The sequence below is a fragment of the Cibotium barometz genome, chromosome 32 (genome assembly GCF_041138505.1).
Source record: "Cibotium barometz isolate CiBa-2024 chromosome 32, ASM4113850v1, whole genome shotgun sequence".
Lineage (NCBI taxonomy): Eukaryota > Viridiplantae > Streptophyta > Polypodiopsida > Cyatheales > Cibotiaceae > Cibotium > Cibotium barometz.
In genome coordinates this window covers 42,766,565-42,776,715 of record NC_141077.1, presented here as the reverse complement: position 1 = coordinate 42,776,715, position 10,151 = coordinate 42,766,565, and positions in this window count along the sequence as shown.

Sequence of the window (10,151 nt, the reverse complement as noted above, 5' to 3'; positions counted from 1 at the left end):
ATTTTCAATTATACAGATTTTTAATTTGACATCCCTTAACTTGATCCACTGGGTCAAGTGTTAAGAGCAGCAATCTGCCACCACAGCACAATCCACTAATCTCATAGTGATTTGGTAAAGTCATTAACGTCATTCCAGCTACGAACATCATCACAGGGACTCGTCCCATTCATCCTCATTGTGGTTTTGCTTAGTTTATTACATTTCAACCAAAATTCAAGAATCTTCATTTTTCAATGAGAATCCAAATCAACTCATGAGTTCTCAACCAAAATTTTCAATCATATCAACCACATTCGAATTCATCGTCTGGATGGTATTAATGCTTATAATTTCAAGTCTTAGATTTACTTGTATATACTGCCAGTAAAGAGCTGCAGTTATACCCTCGGTATATATGGGTAGTCACGGTCCTTGGAACTATAAGGTAAATACCATCATGTCTAAGCCTCAAGCAAGTTAGGGATTCCATACAATTGCGGTACTTCCATCTGAAGACCCAATTATCAATTTACAAATTTCAGTTTGAATATCAAATTGTATGAATTTTACCACACAATTATAACCTTTTACTGCTTCTTCATAAATTTTTGACATTTTTAGCTTCTCGGTTGATCCTCACAATAATGGTCCATTAGACCGAAATTTTTAGCTGAATAGTCCTTCATGGAAATTTTCAATTATACAGATTTTTAATTTGACATCCCTTAACTTGACCCCGTGGGTCAAGTGTTAACAGCAGCAATCTGCCAGCACAATCCACTAATCTCATAGTGATTTGGTGAAGTCATTAACGTCATTCCAGCTACGAACATCATCACAGGGACTCATCCCATTCTTCCTCATTGTGGTTTTGCTTAGTTTATTACATTTCAACCAAAATTCAGGAATCTTCATTTTTCAATGAGAATCCAAATCAACTCATGAGTTCTCAACCAAAATTTAAAATCATATCAACCACATTCGAATTCATCGTCTGGAAGGTATTAATGCTTATAATTTTAAGTCTTAGATTTACTTGTATATACTGCCAATAAAGAGCTGCAGTTATACCCTCGGTATATATGGGTAGTCACGGTCCTTGGAACTATAAGATAAATACCATCATGTCTAAGCCTCAAGCAAGTTAGGGATTCCATACAATTGTGGTACTTCCATCTGAAGACCCAATTACCAATTTACAAATTTCAGTTTGAATATCAAACTGTATAAATTTTATCACACAATTACAACCTTTTACTGCTTCTTCATAAATTTTTGACATTTTTGGCTTCTCGGTTGATCCTCATTAGCCAATTCGTTCTGATACCAGCTGTGAGGTTCCTATCCCCACCGCACAACAAATTCAGGGGTGCTAGTAGGGAAAAGAGTTCCCACGTCCCCTGGCCGGATATTCATGCAAACTTAAAACTAGTCACACCACTTACACACCCAATATGAAATTGCCTTTTTCAAAGATTCAACAATCTTTAAAACAACCATTTAATGAAACCATAGTGTCACTGATCATAATCCTCTAATTATCCAGTTGAATCCTTATTTCCATCAGTGTACCCATGGCATCATTGGCAACCAGAACGCTCACCCCGTGTCCACTCATGGGCCTTTTCGATAGTTCCTAGCTCATAGTAACCGGCAAGTATTCACTTTCACAAAAATGGAGTCTCCATTGAAGATCCGCAAGATCAACCAATAGATCCATATAAAAGAGCCATGGACTCATCTGTTGAGGACCAGCAAGGTCAATCAACCAGATCCATGCCGAATTCAGAAAACAACTCTTACTCCTTGTTCCAATATCTTCCCGGACGTACGTGTCGGTATCTTCGGTGACCCATAGCCCAATCACCGTATGGTCAGCACCCTCTAGGATCCTTCGCAGGTAACCTAGCGCTTCACTCGGGCAGCTTCCTTGGTCCCTCATCCACTGTACCGGAAGCTCACCATTTAAATCAAACCGAGGCTAGTCAAGACCTCGACCGACCTTCCTACACGAGACGTCCTCCATTGACTCTCCGTCTCAGCAGTTGTTGCAACTTTAACAGATAGGTCTCCACGACCTCATTTACAAGACATGCAAAATGCTTCCCCAGCATTCTTGACATAAAACAGTCATTTAAAAACAGATTTCACATACAAATACAGTTCCAACAATATTTCCATCTTTTCTCATCACTCCACATCTTTTCACTCCTCTTCCCACAATTTTTTTTCTTCATCGATTCCTATCACATCATCACATCATTCCCACATCAAATCACATCCAATCGCATCATCCACACATCAATCCACATCATCCATACATCCATCCACATCAATCCACATCATCCATATATCCATCCACATTAATCCACTTTATCCACACATCCATCCACATCTTCCATACATCCATCCACATCAATCCACACGTCAATCCACATCATCCATATATCCATCCACATTATCCACACATCAATCCACATCATCCATACATCCATTCACGTCAATCCACATTATCCACACATCAACCCACATCATCCATACATCCATTCATGTCAATCCACATTACCCACACATAAATCCACATCATCCATACATCCATCCACATCAATCCACATTATCCACACATCAACCCACATAAATCCACATTCATTTCATAAGTATTCCTATTCTCATCTAATCACATCTTTTTCTATCTCATCACTTATTTCCTCATTTATCCTCATCAGATCTCATCCACTTGCATCTACCCATACATCTCATCACTTCACACACATTAACATCTATCCAATTTACATCGCATCTTATCACATCCATTTCACATCACATCTCATTCATTCACATCCTGATTCACATGCTAACACATTTATGCACGTCCCTTATCGTTCATTCACATCCTAATTCACATCACATCACATCCATTCACATCCCTTATCATTCATTCACATCTCGATTCACATGCTATCACATTGATTCACATCCTATATCATTCATTCACATCCCGATTCACATGCTAACACATTCATTCACATCCTATATCATTCATTCACATCTCGATTCACATGCTAATGCATTCATTCACATCCTATATCATTCATTCACATCTCGATTCACATGCTAACACATTCATTCACATCCTATATCATTCATTTACATCCTGATTCACATGACATCACATCCCTTATCATTCATTCACATCCTGATTCACATGCTATCACGTTCATTCACATCCTATATCATTCATTCACATCCTGATTCACATGCTAACACATTCATTCACATCCTATATCATTCATTTACATCCTGATTCCCATGACATCACATCTCATCTATTCATTCACATTTATCTGATTCACATCACATCACATCCATTCACATCCCTTATCATTAATTTACATCTCGATTCACATGCTATTACATTCATTCACATCCTATATCATTCATTCACATCCCGATTCACATGCTAACACATTCATTCACATCCTATATCATTCATTCGCATCTGGATTCACATGCTAATACATTCATTCACATCCTATATCATTCATTCACATCCCGATTCACATGCTGACACATTCATTCACATCCTATATCATTCATTTACCTCCTGATTCACATGACATCACATCTCATCTATTCATTCACATTTATCTGATTCACATCACATCGCATCTCATCACATCTATTTACCTCTCATTCTCATCACATCCATTCTCTATTCATTCTCATCTATCTGATTCATATCACATCTTATCACATCTATTTATAGAATGTAAGAGAATTCTTATTTTTGACATAAAGATTCTTTACGCATCTATTTATGCATAAGAACAACTTTAGTGGGAAATAACACTTTCATAAAAATCCGTTTATACATCTATTTATGCATAAATTCAATTTTAAGAAGAACAACACTTTCGAAATAAAAATAAACCTTTTATGCATCTTTCTATGCATAAATTCAATTTTAATGAGAATAACTCTTTTGAAATAAAAATAAATTTCTTTATGCATCTTTCTATGCATAAAATCAAAATTGATGAGAATAACTCTTTTGAAATAAAAATAAAAATTCTTTTATGCATCTATTTATGCATAAATTCAATTTTAATTAAAGTAACACTTTTATGATAAAAAAAATCTTTTATGCATCTATTTATGCATAAAAATCAATTTTGATGTAAGTAACACTTTTATAATCAAAATATTCCCAATATACATCTTTCTATGCATAGAAATTAATTCTAATAAAAATAACACTTTTATGATAAAAATATTTCTAGTATGCATTTTTCTATGCATAGAATAAAAATAACACTTTTAGAATACACAAGTGGTGGGGATTACTCTTTTTGAATAATAAAAAGATAAAACTTACTCCACCAAATTTAGGAAAATTTTGCCATAACCTCCTTTGTATGGCTGACCATTTTTCAAATTTTTCACTCTAAAATTTACTAGAAATTATCCAGGATGATTTAAATCATTCTAATCTAATCAATTTTCACTTTTTTAAGAGTAAACAATATGAAAAGTTTAATTCCATCAATTTGATTACACATCTAGGAAAAGAAAGGCTGAATTCAATAATGAAGAGAAGGGGGAAAGCCTTTCCAGCAAGGCATAACATCCATTTTCATTTTAAAGAAAGCAAAAATCAGAAAACCATAAAATAGAATAAGAAAAAGTAGAATTTCTAACTTACTAGGAGTTTTGTAAGCTTTTCTTTGGCTTGATGGTTTGAGGAATCTACTCTTGTTTGCAACAAGAGTGGCCACCAATTCTTTTGAAGAGGAAATAGTCAAAAACAAATGAATTATCAATGAATTCACTGTTTTTGGCTCTAGGGAGGAGTAGAGTAACAGTGCATAAAACAATATTTACTATTTACAAAGGGAGAGGCTTTATTTATAGGAAAAAGTGAGACTCTAACGAACCAAACTGATTCTAGAATTTTCTTCTAAATATCTTTTCTTTTTTAACTAATAACCTTGTCCTTAGTCAACTCTTCATCTTATGTGAGCATTTACTCAATTTTGGGGGGATTTTCTTTTATTCTTTTATTTATCTCCTCCCTACATTTGGATTAATCTAATTGGTCCATAGAAACCTTAATTTAAAAATTTCAAAAAAACTGGATCCTTAGGCTAAGGTCCTTTTTATTGATTTCAATTTATTCCAATTGCACATTGGAAATTTCTTTTTGAATATCTGTTTCACGGGAAACCATTTTAGACACTAGGAGGATTTTTATATCCAAAAATATCTCAATTTTGAATTATCTCTCTCTAGACATTTTCTCTCTCTAGGCCAAAACAGGGTAAAATAGGATCTTTCTTTTATTTCAGAGAGGGAAATAATTATAAGACCAGAAGGGGAGGTTCTTACACCTGCACACCTCAAAAGCCGGAGGGAGGAATCTTACATCCTACCCCACTTAAAAAACACGAGATGTCCTCATCTCGCAAACTTAGAGGAGAACTCTTTTCCTTAAGATCCAATTGATTTTGGGATTTCTTATAGTCTGGTGAACCCAACAAAATCCTGGGATAAAGATTCCTTATATAAAACTGATCATCAGATAATAATTCACTCAGATCGTAACATTCAATCCTTAGCACAATAATGGTCCAGTAGATCAAAATTTCTATTTGAACAGTCCTTCATGGAAATTATCAATTATACAGATTTTTAATTTGACATCCCTTAACTTGATCCACTGGGTCAAGTGTTAACAGCAGTAATCTGCCAACACAATCCACTAATCTCATAGTGATTTGGTGAAGTCATTAACGTCATTCGAGCTACGAACATCATCACAGGGACTTTTATAATAAAAAATAATCTTTTATGCATACTTCTATGCATGAAAATCAAATATGATAAAAGTAACACTTTTATAATAAAAAATAATCTTTTATGCATACTTCTATGCATGAAAATCAAATATGATAAAAGTAACACTTTTATAAAAATTAATCTTTTATGCATACTTCTATGCATGAAAATCAAATATGATAAAAGTAACACTTTTATAATAAAAATTAATTTTTTGTGCATACTTCTATGCATGAAAATCGAATATGATAGAAGTAACACTTTTATAATAAAAAAATTATCTTCTATGCGTACTTCTATGCATGAAATTCAAATATAATGAAAGTAATACTTTTATAATAATACTAATTTTCTTTTATACAAATAATCAAAATGCATCTTCTATGCATGAAAATGATACTTTAGAATATAGAAACCATAAGGATTAGTCTTTTAGAATAATAAAAGATGAAATTTATTTCACTAATTTCCAAAAATTTCGCCATAACCTCCTTTGTATGGCTGACCATTTTTCAATTTTGAAGTCTCTAAAATTAATTAAAAGTGCACCAAGAGTATTGAAATTATTCTAAAGTAAACATGTTTCTACTTATTTAAGACAAACATTATAAAAAACTTGACTTTAATCATTAATCATTTACCTAGGATAGAGAATTGGTTGGATTTACTAGAGAAGAGAGGGGAATGCCTTTTGCAATGAGACATAACATCACTTACAATTTTAGAGAAGACAAAAAGCATAAAAAACCATAAAATAAATGGAAAAGAGAAGAATTACCAACTTATTAATGAATTTTGAGAGCTTTCCTTTGGCTTGATGGTTTAAGGGTTCAACTCTTGTTTGAGACAAGAGTGGCCACCAATCTTTTGGAAGAGGGAAGGTCAAAAACTAATGAATTATGAATACAATTCACTGTTTTTGGCACTTGGGAGAGACAGGGTAACAGTGCAAAACACTATTAAGTTTCAACAAAGGGGAGGGCTTCTATTTATAGGAAAAAGTGAGCTTCTAACCAAGCCAACTGATTCTAGAATTTTCCAGATCAGGTTGGTCAATTTTTGACCATTTTTAGGTCAGTTTTGCTCACTTTTTGGATCTAGTTGAAACAGGAGAGAGGAGAGATAAAAATATCCCATTATTTAGGAGTTTAAAACTCATTCAAGCATGTGAAATAGGCGCCTCCTTCATGAGGGGAATTCCCCCATGCAGAGGTGTCAAAAATGTATCATTTCACCTAAATATCTCTCTTTTTTAACTATTAACCTTGTCCTTAGTCAACTCTTTTTTAACTATTAACCTTGTCCTCCTTAGTCAACTCTTCATCTTATGTGAGTATTTACTCATTTTTGGGAAATTTTTCTTTTATTTCTTCATTTATCTCCTCCCTACATTTGGATGAATCTTATTGGTACATAGGAACCTTAATTTAAAATTTTGAAAAAATCTTCACCCCCAGGATAATGCCTCTTGAACAGATTATACTTGATTTCTAATGCACCTTCTGAAAATCTTTCTGAACTTCTGTTTCAGGGGAACTTATTTTAATAAGATGAGATATTTTTCTATCCAAAAATATTTAAAATCTGAATATTCTCTTTCTAGAACATTTTCTATGTCTAGGCCAAAACTCGTAGAAACAAGATCTTTTATATTTCTGAAGAGGGATTTGATTACAGAGGAAGATGCTGGACATCTTGAGAGGTTGGGGAAGAATCTTACAGTGATGTTCACGCACAACCGCCTTCTTTTATTATTATTATTATTTTCTTTTTTGAAGTGCGTGTGCAGTGAACCTAATGTGTGTGCAGCTGTGAGATTTGTAGCAAATTCAATGCGTGTGCAGCTGTGAGATTTGCAGCAGCAAATTCAAAATGTTCAATCTTCATGTGTGTGTACAGATTTCAGTTTCTCTACAGGTGCAAGTTTAACAGAGAACTAAAATGCACAAAATTAAAGATGCAGAAAACTAGGCTAAGAATAGAAAATAAAATGAACATGCAGAAAACTAGGCTAAGAATAGAAAATAAAAAGAACATGCAAAAAATTGAAACTGTAAAAATTAACCTTAGACAGTAAAAATTATCCTCAAACAGAATGACAGAAATGCAAATCAGGCCTCTCTCTTTCGCACACAAATTGAAATTGGCAGGTTTAGCCCCTACCTCCAATCCTTCACATGTGTTGAATCCTTGTCCTGACCTCAAGGGAGAGGCATAGCTAGCCAATCATCTTCCCACAATTTTTTTTCTTCATCGATCCCTATCACATCATCACATCATTCCCACATCAAATCACATCCAATCGCATCATCCACACATCAATCCGTATCATCCATACATCCATCCACATCATCCATATATTAATCCACATAATCCACACATCCATCCACATCTTCCATACATCCATCCACATCAATCCACACGTCAATCCACATCATCCATACATCCATCCACATTATCCACACATCAATCCACATCATCCATACATCCATTCACGTCAATCCACATTATCCACACATTAACCCACATCATCCATACATCCATTCATGTCAATCCACATTACCCACACATAAATCCACATTATCCATACATCCATCCACATCAATCCACATTATCCACACATCAACCCACATCAATCCACATTCATTTCATAAGTATTCCTATTCTCATCTAATCACATCTTTTTCTATCTCATCACTTATTTCCTCATTTATCCTCATCAGATCTCATCCACTTACATCTACCCATACATCTCATCACTTCACATACATTAACATCTATCCAATTTACATCGCATCTTATCACATCCATTTCACATCACATCTCATTCATTCACATCCTGATTCACATGCTAACACATTCATGCACGTCCCTTATCGTTCATTCACATCCTAATTCACATCCATTCACATCCCTTATCATTCATTCACATCCCGATTCACATGCTATCACATTCATTCACATCCTATATCATTCATTCACATCCCTATTCACATGCTAACACATTCATTCACATCTCGATTCACATGCTAACGCATTCATTCACATCCTATATCATTCATTCACATCTCGATTCACATGCTAACACATTCATTCACATCCTATATCATTCATTTACATCCTGATTCACATGACATCACATCCCTTATCATTCATTCACATCCTGATTCACATGCTATCACGTTCATTCACATCCTATATCATTCATTCACATCCCGATTCACATGCTAACACATTCATTCACATCCTATATCATTCATTTACATCCTGATTCCCATGACATCACATCTCATCGATTCATTCACATTTATCTGATTCACATCACATCACATCCATTCACATCCCTTATCATTAATTCACATCTCGATTCACATGCTCACATTCATTCACATCCTATATCATTCATTCACATCCCGATTCACATGTTAACACATTCATTCACATCCTATATCATTCATTCGCATCTGGATTCACATGCTAACACATTCATTCACATCCTATATCATTCATTCACATCCCGATTCACATGCTGACACATTCATTCACATCATATATCATTCATTTACCTCCTGATTCACATGACATCACATCTCATCTATTCATTCACATTTATCTGATTCACATCACATCTCATCTCATCACATCTATTTACCTCTCATTCTCATCACATCCATTCTCTATTCATTCTCATCTATCTGATTCATATCACATCTTATCACATCTATTTATAGAATGTAAGAGAATTCTTATTTTTGACATAAAGATTCTTTACGCATCTATTTATGCATAAATTCAATTTTAAGGAGAATAACACTTTCGAAATAAAAATAAACCTTTTATGCATCTTTCTATGCATAACTTCAATTTTAATGAGAATAACTCTTTTGAAATAAAAATAAATTTCTTTATGCATCTTTCTATGCATAAAATCAAAATTGATGAGAATAACTCTTTTGAAATAAAAATAAAAATTCTTTTATGCATCTATTTATGCATAAATTCAATTTTAATTAAAGTAACACTTTTATGATAAAAAAATCTTTTATGCATCTATTTATGAATAAAAATCAATTTTGATGAAAGTAACACTTTTATAATCAAAATATTCCCAATATGCATCTTTCTATGCATAGAAATTAATTCTAATGAAGATAACACTTTTATGATAAAAATATTTCTAGTATGCATTTTTCTATGCATAGAATAAAAATAACACTTTTAGAATACACGTGGTGGGAATTACTCTTTTTGAATAATAAAAAGATAAAACTTACTCCACCAAATTTAGGAAAATTTTGCCATAACCTCCTTTGTATGGCTGACCATTTTTCAAA